The 22,584-nt window shown below is 39.3% G+C and overlaps 18 non-coding genes across 18 annotated transcripts; all 18 read right to left on the bottom strand.

The window, feature by feature from the left end:
• Positions 1–272: 272 nt before the first annotated feature.
• LOC140030319 (5S ribosomal RNA) lies at positions 273–391 on the bottom strand. Its single transcript, XR_011834234.1, has one exon. It is a non-coding gene; the product is annotated as a 5S ribosomal RNA (ribosomal RNA).
• A 1,135-nt stretch (positions 392–1,526) lies between these two features.
• Positions 1,527–1,645, bottom strand: LOC140028426 (5S ribosomal RNA). The gene has a single exon (XR_011832329.1). It is a non-coding gene; the product is annotated as a 5S ribosomal RNA (ribosomal RNA).
• A 1,135-nt stretch (positions 1,646–2,780) lies between these two features.
• On the bottom strand, positions 2,781–2,899 carry LOC140030320 (5S ribosomal RNA). Its single transcript, XR_011834235.1, has one exon. It is a non-coding gene; the product is annotated as a 5S ribosomal RNA (ribosomal RNA).
• A 1,126-nt stretch (positions 2,900–4,025) lies between these two features.
• LOC140028427 (5S ribosomal RNA) lies at positions 4,026–4,144 on the bottom strand. Its single transcript, XR_011832330.1, has one exon. It is a non-coding gene; the product is annotated as a 5S ribosomal RNA (ribosomal RNA).
• A 1,135-nt stretch (positions 4,145–5,279) lies between these two features.
• LOC140030825 (5S ribosomal RNA) lies at positions 5,280–5,398 on the bottom strand. The gene has a single exon (XR_011834744.1). It is a non-coding gene; the product is annotated as a 5S ribosomal RNA (ribosomal RNA).
• Positions 5,399–6,524: 1,126 nt separating this feature from the next.
• Positions 6,525–6,643, bottom strand: LOC140030321 (5S ribosomal RNA). Its single transcript, XR_011834236.1, has one exon. It is a non-coding gene; the product is annotated as a 5S ribosomal RNA (ribosomal RNA).
• Positions 6,644–7,778: 1,135 nt separating this feature from the next.
• Positions 7,779–7,897, bottom strand: LOC140028450 (5S ribosomal RNA). The gene has a single exon (XR_011832353.1). It is a non-coding gene; the product is annotated as a 5S ribosomal RNA (ribosomal RNA).
• Positions 7,898–9,021: 1,124 nt separating this feature from the next.
• On the bottom strand, positions 9,022–9,140 carry LOC140031253 (5S ribosomal RNA). Its single transcript, XR_011835174.1, has one exon. It is a non-coding gene; the product is annotated as a 5S ribosomal RNA (ribosomal RNA).
• Positions 9,141–10,275: 1,135 nt separating this feature from the next.
• LOC140028462 (5S ribosomal RNA) lies at positions 10,276–10,394 on the bottom strand. The gene has a single exon (XR_011832365.1). It is a non-coding gene; the product is annotated as a 5S ribosomal RNA (ribosomal RNA).
• A 1,124-nt stretch (positions 10,395–11,518) lies between these two features.
• LOC140030098 (5S ribosomal RNA) lies at positions 11,519–11,637 on the bottom strand. Its single transcript, XR_011834012.1, has one exon. It is a non-coding gene; the product is annotated as a 5S ribosomal RNA (ribosomal RNA).
• A 1,126-nt stretch (positions 11,638–12,763) lies between these two features.
• LOC140030322 (5S ribosomal RNA) lies at positions 12,764–12,882 on the bottom strand. Its single transcript, XR_011834237.1, has one exon. It is a non-coding gene; the product is annotated as a 5S ribosomal RNA (ribosomal RNA).
• Positions 12,883–14,008: 1,126 nt separating this feature from the next.
• Positions 14,009–14,127, bottom strand: LOC140030323 (5S ribosomal RNA). The gene has a single exon (XR_011834238.1). It is a non-coding gene; the product is annotated as a 5S ribosomal RNA (ribosomal RNA).
• Positions 14,128–15,262: 1,135 nt separating this feature from the next.
• Positions 15,263–15,381, bottom strand: LOC140030099 (5S ribosomal RNA). Its single transcript, XR_011834013.1, has one exon. It is a non-coding gene; the product is annotated as a 5S ribosomal RNA (ribosomal RNA).
• A 1,135-nt stretch (positions 15,382–16,516) lies between these two features.
• On the bottom strand, positions 16,517–16,635 carry LOC140031552 (5S ribosomal RNA). The gene has a single exon (XR_011835473.1). It is a non-coding gene; the product is annotated as a 5S ribosomal RNA (ribosomal RNA).
• Positions 16,636–17,770: 1,135 nt separating this feature from the next.
• LOC140028429 (5S ribosomal RNA) lies at positions 17,771–17,889 on the bottom strand. Its single transcript, XR_011832332.1, has one exon. It is a non-coding gene; the product is annotated as a 5S ribosomal RNA (ribosomal RNA).
• A 1,124-nt stretch (positions 17,890–19,013) lies between these two features.
• On the bottom strand, positions 19,014–19,132 carry LOC140031254 (5S ribosomal RNA). Its single transcript, XR_011835175.1, has one exon. It is a non-coding gene; the product is annotated as a 5S ribosomal RNA (ribosomal RNA).
• A 1,126-nt stretch (positions 19,133–20,258) lies between these two features.
• On the bottom strand, positions 20,259–20,377 carry LOC140030324 (5S ribosomal RNA). Its single transcript, XR_011834239.1, has one exon. It is a non-coding gene; the product is annotated as a 5S ribosomal RNA (ribosomal RNA).
• A 1,134-nt stretch (positions 20,378–21,511) lies between these two features.
• LOC140028473 (5S ribosomal RNA) lies at positions 21,512–21,630 on the bottom strand. Its single transcript, XR_011832376.1, has one exon. It is a non-coding gene; the product is annotated as a 5S ribosomal RNA (ribosomal RNA).
• Positions 21,631–22,584: the final 954 nt, after the last annotated feature.

Here is a 22,584-nt window from a genome sequence, read left to right on the forward strand (position 1 = left end):
CCAAACCCATTAATTTCGTGTTAGGTTCGTGTCGTGTTTTCAGGTCGTGTCGAAAATTGCCACCCCTAGTTGCGGTGATACATTTGCGCCGACAAATTTGAGCGACGATCCGGGCTTTGATCGAGCCGTACCGTTCCTGATTTGTCTCGCGCCTTCAGATCCTCCTTCACGCTTCGACAAGAAGCAAAATATTAAGCAATCGTTCCGACGGAGCTAAATTACTACAGGATAAAGAACGAATAGGAAATTTGGATTTCGAAACAAAAAAGAAAGGGGTGCAACACGAGGACTTCCCAGGGGGTCACCCATCCTAGTACTACTCTCGCCCAAGCACGCTTAACTTCGGAGTTCTGATGGGATCCGGTGCATTAATGCTGGTATGATCGCACCCGCCATGTTCCTTTCGCTTTATTCTTTTAAACTACCCCGTCCTGCGAAGCAGTGTGGCTTTTCTAGACCGAAATTCATTTTAAGCGTCAATTCAAGCATTTTCCTCTTATCCTTTTATTTATTTACTTTATATTTTTTTTTGTTATTGATTTGCACCCTGTTTTTTTCCCTCATCCCGCAACTCTAAATTATCATGAAATCAATCCTTCACGCATGCAGTTAGGGGTGGCAATTCGGGTCCAAATCAGGTTGGCGGGTCGGGTTCGGGTCAACAGACCCGCCAGAAAATCTGTTGACCCGAACCCCGACCCGCCAACCCGTGACGGGTCAGGTATGCTGACCCGAACCCGAAAATTTCAGGTTTACGGGGCGGCGGGTCGACCCCAAATGACCCGAAACTTAATTTTAATTTATTAATTTATCACTGTAATTTCTAATAAAATCAATTTCTCACAAAACTAATTACATAATCAAGTAATAAAAATTTAAATAAATGATTCCAAATCAAATCTAAAATAAATTAAACACCGTAAAAGTGTTTTATCCCAAGCAAAATATAAAATAAATTAAAACAATACAAAAGTGAAAAATAATATAATATATTATTTGTCCAAGTATAATAATTTCAACTTCACACAAATTAAATAAATTCGTTTAGGATTAAGTAATTAATGCCTTTGAAAAAAAGAATAACTTAGTTTAGTTAGATAAAATTATTTTTATGTTTATTAAATTATTTTTAATTCGTAAACGGGTCATATCGGGTCATATCAGGTCACCACGGGTTGACCCGAAATCGACCGGTTTTCTTTTCGGGTTCATCGGGTCCAACCCGATTCTGACCCGAATTCCCGAAACCTCAACCCAAACCCATTAATTTCGTGTTAGGTTCGTGTCGTGTTTTCAGGTCGTGTCGAAAATTGCCACCCCTAGTTGCGGTGATACATTTGCGCCGACAAATTTGAGCGACGATCCGGGCTTTGATCGAGTCGTACCGTTCCTGATTTGTCTCGCGCCTTCAGATCCTCCTTCACGCTTCGACAAGAAGCAAAATATTAAGCAATCGTTCCGACGGAGCTAAATTACTACAGGATAAAGAACGAATAGGAAATTTGGATTTCGAAACAAAAAAGAGAGGGGTGCAACACGAGGACTTCCCAGGGGGTCACCCATCCTAGTACTACTCTCGCCCAAGCACGCTTAACTTCGGAGTTCTGATGGGATCCGGTGCATTAGTGCTGGTATGATCGCACCCGCCATGTTCCTTTCGCTTTATTCTTTTAAACTACCCCGTCCTGCGAAGCAGTGTGGCTTTTCTAGACCGAAATTCATTTTAAGCGTCAATTCAAGCATTTTCCTCTTATCCTTTTATTTATTTACTTTATATTTTTTTTTGTTATTGATTTGCACCCTGTTTTTTTCCCTCATCCCGCAACTCTAAATTATCATGAAATCAATCCTTCACGCTTGCAGTTAGGGGTGGCAATTCGGGTCCAAATCAGGTTGGCGGGTCGGGTTCGGGTCAACAGACCCGCCAGAAAATCTGTTGACCCGAACCCCGACCCGCCAACCCGTGACGGGTCAGGTATGCTGACCCGAAACCGAAAATTTCAGGTTTACGGGGCGGCGGGTCGACCCGAAATGACCCGAAACTTAATTTTAATTTATTAATTTATCACTGTAATTTCTAATAAAATCAATTTCTCACAAAACTAATTACATAATCAAGTAATAAAAATTTAAATAAATGATTCCAAATCAAATCTAAAATAAATTAAACACCGTAAAAGTGTTTTATCCCAAGCAAAATATAAAATAAATTAAAACAATACAAAAGTGAAAAATAATATAATATATTATTTGTCCAAGTATAATAATTTCAACTTCACACAAATTAAATAAATTCGTTTAGGATTAAGTAATTAATGCCTTTGAAAAAAAGAATAACTTAGTTTAGTTAGATAAAATTATTTTTATGTTTATTAAATTATTTTTAATTCGTAAACGGGTCATATCGGGTCATATCAGGTCACCACGGGTTGACCCGAAATCGACCGGTTTTCTTTTCGGGTTCATCGGGTCCAACCCGATTCTGACCCGAATTCCCGAAACCTCAACCCAAACCCATTAATTTCGTGTTAGGTTCGTGTCGTGTTTTCAGGTCGTGTCGAAAATTGCCACCCCTAGTTGCGGTGATACATTTGCGCCGACAAATTTGAGCGACGATCCGGGCTTTGATCGAGCCGTACCGTTCCTGATTTGTCTCGCGCCTTCAGATCCTCCTTCACGCTTCGACAAGAAGCAAAATATTAAGCAATCGTTCCGACGGAGCTAAATTACTACAGGATAAAGAACGAATAGGAAATTTGGATTTCGAAACAAAAAAGAAAGGGGTGCAACACGAGGACTTCCCAGGGGGTCACCCATCCTAGTACTACTCTCGCCCAAGCACGCTTAACTTCGGAGTTCTGATGGGATCCGGTGCATTAATGCTGGTATGATCGCACCCGCCATGTTCCTTTCGCTTTATTCTTTTAAACTACCCCGTCCTGCGAAGCAGTGTGGCTTTTCTAGACCGAAATTCATTTTAAGCGTCAATTCAAGCATTTTCCTCTTATCCTTTTATTTATTTACTTTATATTTTTTTTTGTTATTGATTTGCACCCTGTTTTTTTCCCTCATCCCGCAACTCTAAATTATCATGAAATCAATCCTTCACGCATGCAGTTAGGGGTGGCAATTCGGGTCCAAATCAGGTTGGCGGGTCGGGTTCGGGTCAACAGACCCGCCAGAAAATCTGTTGACCCGAACCCCGACCCGCCAACCCGTGACGGGTCAGGTATGCTGACCCGAACCCGAAAATTTCAGGTTTACGGGGCGGCGGGTCGACCCGAAATGACCCGAAACTTAATTTTAATTTATTAATTTATCACTGTAATTTCTAATAAAATCAATTTCTCACAAAACTAATTACATAATCAAGTAATAAAAATTTAAATAAATGATTCCGAATCAAATCTAAAATAAATTAAACACCGTAAAAGTGTTTTATCCCAAGCAAAATATAAAATAAATTAAAACAATACAAAAGTGAAAAATAATATAATATATTATTTGTCCAAGTATAATAATTTCAACTTCACACAAATTAAATAAATTCGTTTAGGATTAAGTAATTAATGCCTTTGAAAAAAAGAATAACTTAGTTTAGTTAGATAAAATTATTTTTATGTTTATTAAATTATTTTTAATTCGTAAACGGGTCATATCGGGTCATATCAGGTCACCACGGGTTGACCCGAAATCGACCGGTTTTCTTTTCGGGTCCAACCCGATTCTGACCCGAATTCCCGAAACCTCAACCCAAACCCATTAATTTCGTGTTAGGTTCGTGTCGTGTTTTCAGGTCGTGTCGAAAATTGCCACCCCTAGTTGCGGTGATACATTTGCGCCGACAAATTTGAGCGACGATCCGGGCTTTGATCGAGCCGTACCGTTCCTGATTTGTCTCGCGCCTTCAGATCCTCCTTCACGCTTCGACAAGAAGCAAAATATTAAGCAATCGTTCCGACGGAGCTAAATTACTACAGGATAAAGAACGAATAGGAAATTTGGATTTCGAAACAAAAAAGAGAGGGGTGCAACACGAGGACTTCCCAGGGGGTCACCCATCCTAGTACTACTCTCGCCCAAGCACGCTTAACTTCGGAGTTCTGATGGGATCCGGTGCATTAGTGCTGGTATGATCGCACCCGCCATGTTCCTTTCGCTTTATTCTTTTAAACTACCCCGTCCTGCGAAGCAGTGTGGCTTTTCTAGACCGAAATTCATTTTAAGCGTCAATTCAAGCATTTTCCTCTTATCCTTTTATTTATTTACTTTATATTTTTTTTTGTTATTGATTTGCACCCTGTTTTTTTCCCTCATCCCGCAACTCTAAATTATCATGAAATCAATCCTTCACGCTTGCAGTTAGGGGTGGCAATTCGGGTCCAAATCAGGTTGGCGGGTCGGGTTCGGGTCAACAGACCCGCCAGAAAATCTGTTGACCCGAACCCCGACCCGCCAACCCGTGACGGGTCAGGTATGCTGACCCGAAACCGAAAATTTCAGGTTTACGGGGCGGCGGGTCGACCCGAAATGACCCGAAACTTAATTTTAATTTATTAATTTATCACTGTAATTTCTAATAAAATCAATTTCTCACAAAACTAATTACATAATCAAGTAATAAAAATTTAAATAAATGATTCCAAATCAAATCTAAAATAAATTAAACACCGTAAAAGTGTTTTATCCCAAGCAAAATATAAAATAAATTAAAACAATACAAAAGTGAAAAATAATATAATATATTATTTGTCCAAGTATAATAATTTCAACTTCACACAAATTAAATAAATTCGTTTAGGATTAAGTAATTAATGCCTTTGAAAAAAAGAATAACTTAGTTTAGTTAGATAAAATTATTTTTATGTTTATTAAATTATTTTTAATTCGTAAACGGGTCATATCGGGTCATATCAGGTCACCACGGGTTGACCCGAAATCGACCGGTTTTCTTTTCGGGTTCATCGGGTCCAACCCGATTCTGACCCGAATTCCCGAAACCTCAACCCAAACCCATTAATTTCGTGTTAGGTTCGTGTCGTGTTTTCAGGTCGTGTCGAAAATTGCCACCCCTAGTTGCGGTGATACATTTGCGCCGACAAATTTGAGCGACGATCCGGGCTTTGATCGAGCCGTACCGTTCCTGATTTGTCTCGCGCCTTCAGATCCTCCTTCACGCTTCGACAAGAAGCAAAATATTAAGCAATCGTTCCGACGGAGCTAAATTACTACAGGATAAAGAACGAATAGGAAATTTGGATTTCGAAACAAAAAAGAGAGTGGTGCAACACGTGGACTTCCCAGGGGGTCACCCATCCTAGTACTACTCTCGCCCAAGCACGCTTAACTTCGGAGTTCTGATGGGATCCGGTGCATTAGTGCTGGTATGATCGCACCCGCCATGTTCCTTTCGCTTTATTCTTTTAAACTACCCCGTCCTGCGAAGCAGTGTGGCTTTTCTAGACCGAAATTCATTTTAAGCGTCAATTCAAGCATTTTCCTCTTATCCTTTTATTTATTTACTTTATATTTTTTTTTGTTATTGATTTGCACCCTGTTTTTTTCCCTCATCCCGCAACTCTAAATTATCATGAAATCAATCCTTCACGCATGCAGTTAGGGGTGGCAATTCGGGTCCAAATCAGGTTGGCGGGTCGGGTTCGGGTCAACAGACCCGCCAGAAAATCTGTTGACCCGAACCCCGACCCGCCAACCCGTGACGGGTCAGGTATGCTGACCCGAACCCGAAAATTTCAGGTTTACGGGGCGGCGGGTCGACCCGAAATGACCCGAAACTTAATTTTAATTTATTAATTTATCACTGTAATTTCTAATAAAATCAATTTCTCGCAAAACTAATTACATAATCAAGTAATAAAAATTTAAATAAATGATTCCGAATCAAATCTAAAATAAATTAAACACCGTAAAAGTTTTTTATCCCAAGCAAAATATAAAATAAATTAAAACAATACAAAAGTGAACAATAATATAATATATTATTTGTCCAAGTATAATAATTTCAACTTCACACAAATTAAATAAATTCGTTTAGGATTAAGTAATTAATGCCTTTGAAAAAAAGAATAACTTAGTTTAGTTAGATAAAATTATTTTTATGTTTATTAAATTATTTTTAATTCGTAAACGGGTCATATCGGGTCATATCAGGTCACCACGGGTTGACCCGAAATCGACCGGTTTTCTTTTCGGGTCCAACCCGATTCTGACCCGAATTCCCGAAACCTCAACCCAAACCCATTAATTTCGTGTTAGGTTCGTGTCGTGTTTTCAGGTCGTGTCGAAAATTGCCACCCCTAGTTGCGGTGATACATTTGCGCCGACAAATTTGAGCGACGATCCGGGCTTTGATCGAGCCGTACCGTTCCTGATTTGTCTCGCGCCTTCAGATCCTCCTTCACGCTTCGACAAGAAGCAAAATATTAAGCAATCGTTCCGACGGAGCTAAATTACTACAGGATAAAGAACGAATAGGAAATTTGGATTTCGAAACAAAAAAGAAAGGGGTGCAACACGAGGACTTCCCAGGGGGTCACCCATCCTAGTACTACTCTCGCCCAAGCACGCTTAACTTCGGAGTTCTGATGGGATCCGGTGCATTAATGCTGGTATGATCGCACCCGCCATGTTCCTTTCGCTTTATTCTTTTAAACTACCCCGTCCTGCGAAGCAGTGTGGCTTTTCTAGACCGAAATTCATTTTAAGCGTCAATTCAAGCATTTTCCTCTTATCCTTTTATTTATTTACTTTATATTTTTTTTTGTTATTGATTTGCACCCTGTTTTTTTCCCTCATCCCGCAACTCTAAATTATCATGAAATCAATCCTTCACGCATGCAGTTAGGGGTGGCAATTCGGGTCCAAATCAGGTTGGCGGGTCGGGTTCGGGTCAACAGACCCGCCAGAAAATCTGTTGACCCGAACCCCGACCCGCCAACCCGTGACGGGTCAGGTATGCTGACCCGAACCCGAAAATTTCAGGTTTACGGGGCGGCGGGTCGACCCCAAATGACCCGAAACTTAATTTTAATTTATTAATTTATCACTGTAATTTCTAATAAAATCAATTTCTCACAAAACTAATTACATAATCAAGTAATAAAAATTTAAATAAATGATTCCAAATCAAATCTAAAATAAATTAAACACCGTAAAAGTGTTTTATCCCAAGCAAAATATAAAATAAATTAAAACAATACAAAAGTGAAAAATAATATAATATATTATTTGTCCAAGTATAATAATTTCAACTTCACACAAATTAAATAAATTCGTTTAGGATTAAGTAATTAATGCCTTTGAAAAAAAGAATAACTTAGTTTAGTTAGATAAAATTATTTTTATGTTTATTAAATTATTTTTAATTCGTAAACGGGTCATATCGGGTCATATCAGGTCACCACGGGTTGACCCGAAATCGACCGGTTTTCTTTTCGGGTTCATCGGGTCCAACCCGATTCTGACCCGAATTCCCGAAACCTCAACCCAAACCCATTAATTTCGTGTTAGGTTCGTGTCGTGTTTTCAGGTCGTGTCGAAAATTGCCACCCCTAGTTGCGGTGATACATTTGCGCCGACAAATTTGAGCGACGATCCGGGCTTTGATCGAGCCGTACCGTTCCTGATTTGTCTCGCGCCTTCAGATCCTCCTTCACGCTTCGACAAGAAGCAAAATATTAAGCAATCGTTCCGACGGAGCTAAATTACTACAGGATAAAGAACGAATAGGAAATTTGGATTTCGAAACAAAAAAGAGAGGGGTGCAACACGTGGACTTCCCAGGGGGTCACCCATCCTAGTACTACTCTCGCCCAAGCACGCTTAACTTCGGAGTTCTGATGGGATCCGGTGCATTAGTGCTGGTATGATCGCACCCGCCATGTTCCTTTCGCTTTATTCTTTTAAACTACCCCGTCCTGCGAAGCAGTGTGGCTTTTCTAGTCCGAAATTCATTTTAAGCGTCAATTCAAGCATTTTCCTCTTATCCTTTTATTTATTTAATTTATATTTTTTTTTGTTATTGATTTGCACCCTGTTTTTTTCCCTCATCCCGCAACTCTAAATTATCATGAAATCAATCCTTCACGCTTGCAGTTAGGGGTGGCAATTCGGGTCCAAATCAGGTTGGCGGGTCGGGTTCGGGTCAACAGACCCGCCAGAAAATCTGTTGACCCGAACCCCGACCCGCCAACCCGTGACGGGTCAGGTATGCTGACCCGAACCCGAAAATTTCAGGTTTACGGGGCGGCGGGTCGACCCGAAATGACCCGAAACTTAATTTTAATTTATTAATTTATCACTGTAATTTCTAATAAAATCAATTTCTCGCAAAACTAATTACATAATCAAGTAATAAAAATTTAAATAAATGATTCCAAATCAAATCTAAAATAAATTAAACACCGTAAAAGTGTTTTATCCCAAGCAAAATATAAAATAAATTAAAACAATACAAAAGTGAAAAATAATATAATATATTATTTGTCCAAGTATAATAATTTCAACTTCACACAAATTAAATAAATTCGTTTAGGATTAAGTAATTAATGCCTTTGAAAAAAAGAATAACTTAGTTTAGTTAGATAAAATTATTTTTATGTTTATTAAATTATTTTTAATTCGTAAACGGGTCATATCGGGTCATATCAGGTCACCACGGGTTGACCCGAAATCGACCGGTTTTCTTTTCGGGTTCATCGGGTCCAACCCGAATTCCCGAAACCTCAACCCAAACCCATTAATTTCGTGTTAGGTTCGTGTCGTGTTTTCAGGTCGTGTCGAAAATTGCCACCCCTAGTTGCGGTGATACATTTGCGCCGACAAATTTGAGCGACGATCCGGGCTTTGATCGAGCCGTACCGTTCCTGATTTGTCTCGCGCCTTCAGATCCTCCTTCACGCTTCGACAAGAAGCAAAATATTAAGCAATCGTTCCGACGGAGCTAAATTACTACAGGATAAAGAACGAATAGGAAATTTGGATTTCGAAACAAAAAAGAGAGGGGTGCAACACGAGGACTTCCCAGGGGGTCACCCATCCTAGTACTACTCTCGCCCAAGCACGCTTAACATCGGAGTTCTGATGGGATCCGGTGCATTAATGCTGGTATGATCGCACCCGCCATGTTCCTTTCGCTTTATTCTTTTAAACTACCCCGTCCTGCGAAGCAATGTGGCTTTTCTAGACCGAAATTCATTTTAAGCGTCAATTCAAGCATTTTCCTCTTATCCTTTTATTTATTTACTTTATATTTTTTTTTGTTATTGATTTGCACCCTGTTTTTTTCCCTCATCCCGCAACTCTAAATTATCATGAAATCAATCCTTCACGCTTGCAGTTAGGGGTGGCAATTCGGGTCCAAATCAGGTTGGCGGGTCGGGTTCGGGTCAACAGACCCGCCAGAAAATCTGTTGACCCGAACCCCGACCCGCCAACCCGTGACGGGTCAGGTATGCTGACCCGAAACCGAAAATTTCAGGTTTACGGGGCGGCGGGTCGACCCGAAATGACCCGAAACTTAATTTTAATTTATTAATTTATCACTGTAATTTCTAATAAAATCAATTTCTCACAAAACTAATTACATAATCAAGTAATAAAAATTTAAATAAATGATTCCAAATCAAATCTAAAATAAATTAAACACCGTAAAAGTGTTTTATCCCAAGCAAAATATAAAATAAATTAAAACAATACAAAAGTGAAAAATAATATAATATATTATTTGTCCAAGTATAATAATTTCAACTTCACACAAATTAAATAAATTCGTTTAGGATTAAGTAATTAATGCCTTTGAAAAAAAGAATAACTTAGTTTAGTTAGATAAAATTATTTTTATGTTTATTAAATTATTTTTAATTCGTAAACGGGTCATATCGGGTCATATCAGGTCACCACGGGTTGACCCGAAATCGACCGGTTTTCTTTTCGGGTTCATCGGGTCCAACCCGATTCTGACCCGAATTCCCGAAACCTCAACCCAAACCCATTAATTTCGTGTTAGGTTCGTATCGTGTTTTCAGGTCGTGTCGAAAATTGCCACCCCTAGTTGCGGTGATACATTTGCGCCGACAAATTTGAGCGACGATCCGGGCTTTGATCGAGCCGTACCGTTCCTGATTTGTCTCGCGCCTTCAGATCCTCCTTCACGCTTCGACAAGAAGCAAAATATTAAGCAATCGTTCCGACGGAGCTAAATTACTACAGGATAAAGAACGAATAGGAAATTTGGATTTCGAAACAAAAAAGAGAGGGGTGCAACACGTGGACTTCCCAGGGGGTCACCCATCCTAGTACTACTCTCGCCCAAGCACGCTTAACTTCGGAGTTCTGATGGGATCCGGTGCATTAGTGCTGGTATGATCGCACCCGCCATGTTCCTTTCGCTTTATTCTTTTAAACTACCCCGTCCTGCGAAGCAGTGTGGCTTTTCTAGACCGAAATTCATTTTAAGCGTCAATTCAAGCATTTTCCTCTTATCCTTTTATTTATTTAATTTATATTTTTTTTTGTTATTGATTTGCACCCTGTTTTTTTCCCTCATCCCGCAACTCTAAATTATCATGAAATCAATCCTTCACGCTTGCAGTTAGGGGTGGCAATTCGGGTCCAAATCAGGTTGGCGGGTCGGGTTCGGGTCAACAGACCCGCCAGAAAATCTGTTGACCCGAACCCCGACCCGCCAACCCGTGACGGGTCAGGTATGCTGACCCGAACCCGAAAATTTCAGGTTTACGGGGCGGCGGGTCGACCCGAAATGACCCGAAACTTAATTTTAATTTATTAATATATCACTGTAATTTCTAATAAAATCAATTTCTCACAAAACTAATTACATAATCAAGTAATAAAAATTTAAATAAATGATTCCAAATCAAATCTAAAATAAATTAAACACCGTAAAAGTGTTTTATCCCAAGCAAAATATAAAATAAATTAAAACAATACAAAAGTGAAAAATAATATAATATATTATTTGTCCAAGTATAATAATTTCAACTTCACACAAATTAAATAAATTCGTTTAGGATTAAGTAATTAATGCCTTTGAAAAAAAGAATAACTTAGTTTAGTTAGATAAAATTATTTTTATGTTTATTAAATTATTTTTAATTCGTAAACGGGTCATATCGGGTCATATCAGGTCACCACGGGTTGACCCGAAATCGACCGGTTTTCTTTTCGGGTTCATCGGGTCCAACCCGAATTCCCGAAACCTCAACCCAAACCCATTAATTTCGTGTTAGGTTCGTGTCGTGTTTTCAGGTCGTGTCGAAAATTGCCACCCCTAGTTGCGGTGATACATTTGCGCCGACAAATTTGAGCGACGATCCGGGCTTTGATCGAGCCGTACCGTTCCTGATTTGTCTCGCGCCTTCAGATCCTCCTTCACGCTTCGACAAGAAGCAAAATATTAAGCAATCGTTCCGACGGAGCTAAATTACTACAGGATAAAGAACGAATAGGAAATTTGGATTTCGAAACAAAAAAGAGAGGGGTGCAACACGTGGACTTCCCAGGGGGTCACCCATCCTAGTACTACTCTCGCCCAAGCACGCTTAACTTCGGAGTTCTGATGGGATCCGGTGCATTAATGCTGGTATGATCGCACCCGCCATGTTTCTTTCGCTTTATTCTTTTAAACTACCCCGTCCTGCGAAGCAGTGTGGCTTTTCTAGACCGAAATTCATTTTAAGCGTCAATTCAAGCATTTTCCTCTTATCCTTTTATTTATTTACTTTATATTTTTTTTTGTTATTGATTTGCACCCTGTTTTTTTCCCTCATCCCGCAACTCTAAATTATCATGAAATCAATCCTTCACGCTTGCAGTTAGGGGTGGCAATTCGGGTCCAAATCAGGTTGGCGGGTCGGGTTCGGGTCAACAGACCCGCCAGAAAATCTGTTGACCCGAACCCCGACCCGCCAACCCGTGACGGGTCAGGTATGCTGACCCGAACCCGAAAATTTCAGGTTTACGGGGCGGCGGGTCGACCCGAAATGACCCGAAACTTAATTTTAATTTATTAATTTATCACTGTAATTTCTAATAAAATCAATTTCTCGCAAAACTAATTACATAATCAAGTAATAAAAATTTAAATAAATGATTCCAAATCAAATCTAAAATAAATTAAACACCGTAAAAGTGTTTTATCCCAAGCAAAATATAAAATAAATTAAAACAATACAAAAGTGAAAAATAATATAATATATTATTTGTCCAAGTATAATAATTTCAACTTCACACAAATTAAATAAATTCGTTTAGGATTAAGTAATTAATGCCTTTGAAAAAAAGAATAACTTAGTTTAGTTAGATAAAATTATTTTTATGTTTATTAAATTATTTTTAATTCGTAAACGGGTCATATCGGGTCATATCAGGTCACCACGGGTTGACCCGAAATCGACCGGTTTTCTTTTCGGGTCCAACCCGATTCTGACCCGAATTCCCGAAACCTCAACCCAAACCCATTAATTTCGTGTTAGGTTCGTGTCGTGTTTTCAGGTCGTGTCGAAAATTGCCACCCCTAGTTGCGGTGATACATTTGCGCCGACAAATTTGAGCGACGATCCGGGCTTTAATCGAGCCGTACCGTTCCTGATTTGTCTCGCGCCTTCAGATCCTCCTTCACGCTTCGACAAGAAGCAAAATATTAAGCAATCGTTCCGACGGAGCTAAATTACTACAGGATAAAGAACGAATAGGAAATTTGGATTTCGAAACAAAAAAGAAAGGGGTGCAACACGAGGACTTCCCAGGGGGTCACCCATCCTAGTACTACTCTCGCCCAAGCACGCTTAACTTCGGAGTTCTGATGGGATCCGGTGCATTAATGCTGGTATGATCGCACCCGCCATGTTCCTTTCGCTTTATTCTTTTAAACTACCCCGTCCTGCGAAGCAGTGTGGCTTTTCTAGACCGAAATTCATTTTAAGCGTCAATTCAAGCATTTTCCTCTTATCCTTTTATTTATTTACTTTATATTTTTTTTTGTTATTGATTTGCACCCTGTTTTTTTCCCTCATCCCGCAACTCTAAATTATCATGAAATCAATCCTTCACGCATGCAGTTAGGGGTGGCAATTCGGGTCCAAATCAGGTTGGCGGGTCGGGTTCGGGTCAACAGACCCGCCAGAAAATCTGTTGACCCGAACCCCGACCCGCCAACCCGTGACGGGTCAGGTATGCTGACCCGAACCCGAAAATTTCAGGTTTACGGGGCGGCGGGTCGACCCCAAATGACCCGAAACTTAATTTTAATTTATTAATTTATCACTGTAATTTCTAATAAAATCAATTTCTCACAAAACTAATTACATAATCAAGTAATAAAAATTTAAATAAATGATTCCAAATCAAATCTAAAATAAATTAAACACCGTAAAAGTGTTTTATCCCAAGCAAAATATAAAATAAATTAAAACAATACAAAAGTGAAAAATAATATAATATATTATTTGTCCAAGTATAATAATTTCAACTTCACACAAATTAAATAAATTCGTTTAGGATTAAGTAATTAATGCCTTTGAAAAAAAGAATAACTTAGTTTAGTTAGATAAAATTATTTTTATGTTTATTAAATTATTTTTAATTCGTAAACGGGTCATATCGGGTCATATCAGGTCACCACGGGTTGACCCGAAATCGACCGGTTTTCTTTTCGGGTCCAACCCGATTCTGACCCGAATTCCCGAAACCTCAACCCAAACCCATTAATTTCGTGTTAGGTTCGTGTCGTGTTTTCAGGTCGTGTCGAAAATTGCCACCCCTAGTTGCGGTGATACATTTGCGCCGACAAATTTGAGCGACGATCCGGGCTTTGATCGAGCCGTACCGTTCCTGATTTGTCTCGCGCCTTCAGATCCTCCTTCACGCTTCGACAAGAAGCAAAATATTAAGCAATCGTTCCGACGGAGCTAAATTACTACAGGATAAAGAACGAATAGGAAATTTGGATTTCGAAACAAAAAAGAAAGGGGTGCAACACGAGGACTTCCCAGGGGGTCACCCATCCTAGTACTACTCTCGCCCAAGCACGCTTAACTTCGGAGTTCTGATGGGATCCGGTGCATTAATGCTGGTATGATCGCACCCGCCATGTTCCTTTCGCTTTATTCTTTTAAACTACCCCGTCCTGCGAAGCAGTGTGGCTTTTCTAGACCGAAATTCATTTTAAGCGTCAATTCAAGCATTTTCCTCTTATCCTTTTATTTATTTACTTTATATTTTTTTTTGTTATTGATTTGCACCCTGTTTTTTTCCCTCATCCCGCAACTCTAAATTATCATGAAATCAATCCTTCACGCATGCAGTTAGGGGTGGCAATTCGGGTCCAAATCAGGTTGGCGGGTCGGGTTCGGGTCAACAGACCCGCCAGAAAATCTGTTGACCCGAACCCCGACCCGCCAACCCGTGACGGGTCAGGTATGCTGACCCGAACCCGAAAATTTCAGGTTTACGGGGCGGCGGGTCGACCCCAAATGACCCGAAACTTAATTTTAATTTATTAATTTATCACTGTAATTTCTAATAAAATCAATTTCTCACAAAACTAATTACATAATCAAGTAATAAAAATTTAAATAAATGATTCCAAATCAAATCTAAAATAAATTAAACACCGTAAAAGTGTTTTATCCCAAGCAAAATATAAAATAAATTAAAACAATACAAAAGTGAAAAATAATATAATATATTATTTGTCCAAGTATAATAATTTCAACTTCACACAAATTAAATAAATTCGTTTAGGATTAAGTAATTAATGCCTTTGAAAAAAAGAATAACTTAGTTTAGTTAGATAAAATTATTTTTATGTTTATTAAATTATTTTTAATTCGTAAACGGGTCATATCGGGTCATATCAGGTCACCACGGGTTGACCCGAAATCGACCGGTTTTCTTTTCGGGTTCATCGGGTCCAACCCGATTCTGACCCGAATTCCCGAAACCTCAACCCAAACCCATTAATTTCGTGTTAGGTTCGTGTCGTGTTTTCAGGTCGTGTCGAAAATTGCCACCCCTAGTTGCGGTGATACATTTGCGCCGACAAATTTGAGCGACGATCCGGGCTTTGATCGAGCCGTACCGTTCCTGATTTGTCTCGCGCCTTCAGATCCTCCTTCACGCTTCGACAAGAAGCAAAATATTAAGCAATCGTTCCGACGGAGCTAAATTACTACAGGATAAAGAACGAATAGGAAATTTGGATTTCGAAACAAAAAAGAGAGGGGTGCAACACGTGGACTTCCCAGGGGGTCACCCATCCTAGTACTACTCTCGCCCAAGCACGCTTAACTTCGGAGTTCTGATGGGATCCGGTGCATTAATGCTGGTATGATCGCACCCGCCATGTTCCTTTCGCTTTATTCTTTTAAACTACCCCGTCCTGCGAAGCAGTGTGGCTTTTCTAGACCGAAATTCATTTTAAGCGTCAATTCAAGCATTTTCCTCTTATCCTTTTATTTATTTACTTTATATTTTTTTTTGTTATTGATTTGCACCCTGTTTTTTTCCCTCATCCCGCAACTCTAAATTATCATGAAATCAATCCTTCACGCTTGCAGTTAGGGGTGGCAATTCGGGTCCAAATCAGGTTGGCGGGTCGGGTTCGGGTCAACAGACCCGCCAGAAAATCTGTTGACCCGAACCCCGACCCGCCAACCCGTGACGGGTCAGGTATGCTGACCCGAACCCGAAAATTTCAGGTTTACGGGGCGGCGGGTCGACCCCAAATGACCCGAAACTTAATTTTAATTTATTAATTTATCACTGTAATTTCTAATAAAATCAATTTCTCACAAAACTAATTACATAATCAAGTAATAAAAATTTAAATAAATGATTCCAAATCAAATCTAAAATAAATTAAACACCGTAAAAGTGTTTTATCCCAAGCAAAATATAAAATAAATTAAAACAATACAAAAGTGAAAAATAATATAATATATTATTTGTCCAAGTATAATAATTTCAACTTCACACAAATTAAATAAATTCGTTTAGGATTAAGTAATTAATGCCTTTGAAAAAAAGAATAACTTAGTTTAGTTAGATAAAATTATTTTTATGTTTATTAAATTATTTTTAATTCGTAAACAGGTCATATCGGGTCATATCAGGTCACCACGGGTTGACCCGAAATCGACCGGTTTTCTTTTCGGGTTCATCGGGTCCAACCCGATTCTGACCCGAATTCCCGAAACCTCAACCCAAACCCATTAATTTCGTGTTAGGTTCGTGTCGTGTTTTCAGGTCGTGTCGAAAATTGCCACCCCTAGTTGCGGTGATACATTTGCGCCGACAAATTTGAGCGACGATCCGGGCTTTGATCGAGCCGTACCGTTCCTGATTTGTCTCGCGCCTTCAGATCCTCCTTCACGCTTCGACAAGAAGCAAAATATTAAGCAATCGTTCCGACGGAGCTAAATTACTACAGGATAAAGAACGAATAGGAAATTTGGATTTCGAAACAAAAAAGAGAGGGGTGCAACACGAGGACTTCCCAAGGGGTTACCCATCCTAGTACTACTCTCGCCCAAGCACGCTTAATTTCGGAGTTCTGATGGGATCCGGTGCATTAGTGCTGGTATGATCGCACCCGCCATGTTCCTTTCGCTTTATTCTTTTAAACTACCCCGTCCTGCGAAGCAGTGTGGCTTTTCTAGACCGAAATTCATTTTAAGCGTCAATTCAAGCATTTTCCTCTTATCCTTTTATTTATTTACTTTATATTTTTTTTTGTTATTGATTTGCACCCTGTTTTTTTCCCTCATCCCGCAACTCTAAATTATCATGAAATCAATCCTTCACGCTTGCAGTTAGGGGTGGCAATTCGGGTCCAAATCAGGTTGGCGGGTCGGGTTCGGGTCAACAGACCCGCCAGAAAATCTGTTGACCCGAACCCCGACCCGCCAACCCGTGACGGGTCAGGTATGCTGACCCGAACCCGAAAATTTCAGGTTTACGGGGCGGCGGGTCGACCCGAAATGACCCGAAACTTAATTTTAATTTATTAATTTATCACTGTAATTTCTGATAAAATCAATTTCTCACAAAACTAATTACATAATCAAGTAATAAAAATTTAAATAAATGATTCCAAATCAAATCTAAAATAAATTAAACACCGTAAAAGTGTTTTATCCCAAGCAAAATATAAAATAAATTAAAACAATACAAAAGTGAAAAATAATATAATATATTATTTGTCCAAGTATAATAATTTCAACTTCACACAAATTAAATAAATTCGTTTAGGATTAAGTAATTAATGCCTTTGAAAAAAAGAATAACTTAGTTTAGTTAGATAAAATTATTTTTATGTTTATTAAATTATTTTTAATTCGTAAACGGGTCATATCGGGTCATATCAGGTCACCACGGGTTGACCCGAAATCGACCGGTTTTCTTTTCGGGTTCATCGGGTCCAACCCGATTCTGACCCGAATTCCCGAAACCTCAACCCAAACCCATTAATTTCGTGTTAGGTTCGTGTCGTGTTTTCAGGTCGTGTCGAAAATTGCCACCCCTAGTTGCGGTGATACATTTGCGCCGACAAATTTGAGCGACGATCCGGGCTTTGATCGAGCCGTACCGTTCCTGATTTGTCTCGCGCCTTCAGATCCTCCTTCACGCTTCGACAAGAAGCAAAATATTAAGCAATCGTTCCGACGGAGCTAAATTACTACAGGATAAAGAACGAATAGGAAATTTGGATTTCGAAACAAAAAAGAGAGGGGTGCAACACGAGGACTTCCCAGGGGGTCACCCATCCTAGTACTACTCTCGCCCAAGCACGCTTAACTTCGGAGTTCTGATGGGATCCGGTGCATTAGTGCTGGTATGATCGCACCCGCCATGTTCCTTTCGCTTTATTCTTTTAAACTACCCCGTCCTGCGAAGCAGTGTGGCTTTTCTAGACCGAAATTCATTTTAAGCGTCAATTCAAGCATTTTCCTCTTATCCTTTTATTTATTTAATTTATATTTTTTTTTGTTATTGATTTGCACCCTGTTTTTTTCCCTCATCCCGCAACTCTAAATTATCATGAAATCAATCCTTCACGCTTGCAGTTAGGGGTGGCAATTCGGGTCCAAATCAGGTTGGCGGGTCGGGTTCGGGTCAACAGACCCGCCAGAAAATCTGTTGACCCGAACCCCGACCCGCCAACCCGTGACGGGTCAGGTATGCTGACCCGAACCCGAAAATTTCAGGTTTACGGGGCGGCGGGTCGACCCCAAATGACCCGAAACTTAATTTTAATTTATTAATTTATCACTGTAATTTCTAATAAAATCAATTTCTCACAAAACTAATTACATAATCAAGTAATAAAAATTTAAATAAATGATTCCAAATCAAATCTAAAATAAATTAAACACCGTAAAAGTGTTTTATCCCAAGCAAAATATAAAATAAATTAAAAAAATACAAAAGTGAAAAATAATATAATATATTATTTGTCCAAGTATAATAATTTCAACTTCACACAAATTAAATAAATTCGTTTAGGATTAAGTAATTAATGCCTTTGAAAAAAAGAATAACTTAGTTTAGTTAGATAAAATTATTTTTATGTTTATTAAATTATTTTTAATTCGTAAACGGGTCATATCGGGTCATATCAGGTCACCACGGGTTGACCCGAAATCGACCGGTTTTCTTTTCGGGTTCATCGGGTCCAACCCGAATTCCCGAAACCTCAACCCAAACCCATTAATTTCGTGTTAGGTTCGTGTCGTGTTTTCAGGTCGTGTCGAAAATTGCCACCCCTAGTTGCGGTGATACATTTGCGCCGACAAATTTGAGCGACGATCCGGGCTTTGATCGAGCCGTACCGTTCCTGATTTGTCTCGCGCCTTCAGATCCTCCTTCACGCTTCGACAAGAAGCAAAATATTAAGCAATCGTTCCGACGGAGCTAAATTACTACAGGATAAAGAACGAATAGGAAATTTGGATTTCGAAACAAAAAAGAGAGGGGTGCAACACGAGGACTTCCCAGGGGGTCACCCATCCTAGTACTACTCTCGCCCAAGCACGCTTAACATCGGAGTTCTGATGGGATCCGGTGCATTAATGCTGGTATGATCGCACCCGCCATGTTCCTTTCGCTTTATTCTTTTAAACTACCCCGTCCTGCGAAGCAATGTGGCTTTTCTAGACCGAAATTCATTTTAAGCGTCAATTCAAGCATTTTCCTCTTATCCTTTTATTTATTTACTTTATATTTTTTTTTGTTATTGATTTGCACCCTGTTTTTTTCCCTCATCCCGCAACTCTAAATTATCATGAAATCAATCCTTCACGCTTGCAGTTAGGGGTGGCAATTCGGGTCCAAATCAGGTTGGCGGGTCGGGTTCGGGTCAACAGACCCGCCAGAAAATCTGTTGACCCGAACCCCGACCCGCCAACCCGTGACGGGTCAGGTATGCTGACCCGAACCCGAAAATTTCAGGTTTACGGGGCGGCGGGTCGACCCGAAATGACCCGAAACTTAATTTTAATTTATTAATTTATCACTGTAATTTCTAATAAAATCAATTTCTCACAAAACTAATTACATAATCAAGTAATAAAAATTTAAATAAATGATTCCAAATCAAATCTAAAATAAATTAAACACCGTAAAAGTGTTTTATCCCAAGCAAAATATAAAATAAATTAAAACAATACAAAAGTGAAAAATAATATAATATATTATTTGTCCAAGTATAATAATTTCAACTTCACACAAATTAAATAAATTCGTTTAGGATTAAGTAATTAATGCCTTTGAAAAAAAGAATAACTTAGTTTAGTTAGATAAAATTATTTTTATGTTTATTAAATTATTTTTAATTCGTAAACGGGTCATATCGGGTCATATCAGGTCACCACGGGTTGACCCGAAATCGACCGGTTTTCTTTTCGGGTCCAACCCGATTCTGACCCGAATTCCCGAAACCTCAACCCAAACCCATTAATTTCGTGTTAGGTTCGTGTCGTGTTTTCAGGTCGTGTCGAAAATTGCCACCCCTAGTTGCGGTGATACATTTGCGCCGACAAATTTGAGCGACGATCCGGGCTTTGATCGAGCCGTACCGTTCCTGATTTGTCTCGCGCCTTCAGATCCTCCTTCACGCTTCGACAAGAAGCAAAATATTAAGCAATCGTTCCGACGGAGCTAAATTACTACAGGATAAAGAACGAATAGGAAATTTGGATTTCGAAACAAAAAAGAAAGGGGTGCAACACGAGGACTTCCCAGGGGGTCACCCATCCTAGTACTACTCTCGCCCAAGCACGCTTAACTTCGGAGTTCTGATGGGATCCGGTGCATTAATGCTGGTATGATCGCACCCGCCATGTTCCTTTCGCTTTATTCTTTTAAACTACCCCGTCCTGCGAAGCAGTGTGGCTTTTCTAGACCGAAATTCATTTTAAGCGTCAATTCAAGCATTTTCCTCTTATCCTTTTATTTATTTACTTTATATTTTTTTTTGTTATTGATTTGCACCCTGTTTTTTTCCCTCATCCCGCAACTCTAAATTATCATGAAATCAATCCTTCACGCATGCAGTTAGGGGTGGCAATTCGGGTCCAAATCAGGTTGGCGGGTCGGGTTCGGGTCAACAGACCCGCCAGAAAATCTGTTGACCCGAACCCCGACCCGCCAACCCGTGACGGGTCAGGTATGCTGACCCGAACCCGAAAATTTCAGGTTTACGGGGCGGCGGGTCGACCCCAAATGACCCGAAACTTAATTTTAATTTATTAATTTATCACTGTAATTTCTAATAAAATCAATTTCTCACAAAACTAATTACATAATCAAGTAATAAAAATTTAAATAAATGATTCCAAATCAAATCTAAAATAAATTAAACACCGTAAAAGTGTTTTATCCCAAGCAAAATATAAAATAAATTAAAACAATACAAAAGTGAAAAATAATATAATATATTATTTGTCCAAGTATAATAATTTCAACTTCACACAAATTAAATAAATTCGTTTAGGATTAAGTAATTAATGCCTTTGAAAAAAAGAATAACTTAGTTTAGTTAGATAAAATTATTTTTATGTTTATTAAATTATTTTTAATTCGTAAACGGGTCATATCGGGTCATATCAGGTCACCACGGGTTGACCCGAAATCGACCGGTTTTCTTTTCGGGTTCATCGGGTCCAACCCGATTCTGACCCGAATTCCCGAAACCTCAACCCAAGCCATTAATTTCGTGTTAGGTTCGTGTCGTGTTTTCAGGTCGTGTCGAAAATTGCCACCCCTAGTTGCGGTGATACATTTGCGCCGACAAATTTGAGCGACGATCCGGGCTTTGATCGAGCCGTACCGTTCCTGATTTGTCTCGCGCCTTCAGATCCTCCTTCACGCTTCGACAAGAAGCAAAATATTAAGCAATCGTTCCGACGGAGCTAAATTACTACAGGATAAAGAACGAATAGGAAATTTGGATTTCGAAACAAAAAAGAGAGGGGTGCAACACGTGGACTTCCCAGGGGGTCACCCATCCTAGTACTACTCTCGCCCAAGCACGCTTAACTTCGGAGTTCTGATGGGATCCGGTGCATTAGTGCTGGTATGATCGCACCCGCCATGTTCCTTTCGCTTTATTCTTTTAAACTACCCCGTCCTGCGAAGCAGTGTGGCTTTTCTAGACCGAAATTCATTTTAAGCGTCAATTCAAGCATTTTCCTCTTATCCTTTTATTTATTTAATTTATATTTTTTTTTGTTATTGATTTGCACCCTGTTTTTTTCCCTCATCCCGCAACTCTAAATTATCATGAAATCAATCCTTCACGCTTGCAGTTAGGGGTGGCAATTCGGGTCCAAATCAGGTTGGCGGGTCGGGTTCGGGTCAACAGACCCGCCAGAAAATCTGTTGACCCGAACCCCGACCCGCCAACCCGTGACGGGTCAGGTATGCTGACCCGAACCCGAAAATTTCAGGTTTACGGGGCGGCGGGTCGACCCGAAATGACCCGAAACTTAATTTTAATTTATTAATTTATCACTGTAATTTCTGATAAAATCAATTTCTCACAAAACTAATTACATAATCAAGTAATAAAAATTTAAATAAATGATTCCAAATCAAATCTAAAATAAATTAAACACCGTAAAAGTGTTTTATCCCAAGCAAAATATAAAATAAATTAAAACAATACAAAAGTGAAAAATAATATAATATATTATTTGTCCAAGTATAATAATTTCAACTTCACACAAATTAAATAAATTCGTTTAGGATTAAGTAATTAATGCCTTTGAAAAAAAGAATAACTTAGTTTAGTTAGATAAAATTATTTTTATGTTTATTAAATTATTTTTAATTCGTAAACGGGTCATATCGGGTCATATCAGGTCACCACGGGTTGACCCGAAATCGACCGGTTTTCTTTTCGGGTTCATCGGGTCCAACCCGATTCTGACCCGAATTCCCGAAACCTCAACCCAAACCCATTAATTTCGTGTTAGGTTCGTGTCGTGTTTTCAGGTCGTGTCGAAAATTGCCACCCCTAGTTGCGGTGATACATTTGCGCCG

The sequence above is a fragment of the Coffea arabica genome, chromosome 11e, assembly GCF_036785885.1.
Source record: "Coffea arabica cultivar ET-39 chromosome 11e, Coffea Arabica ET-39 HiFi, whole genome shotgun sequence".
Lineage (NCBI taxonomy): Eukaryota > Viridiplantae > Streptophyta > Magnoliopsida > Gentianales > Rubiaceae > Coffea > Coffea arabica.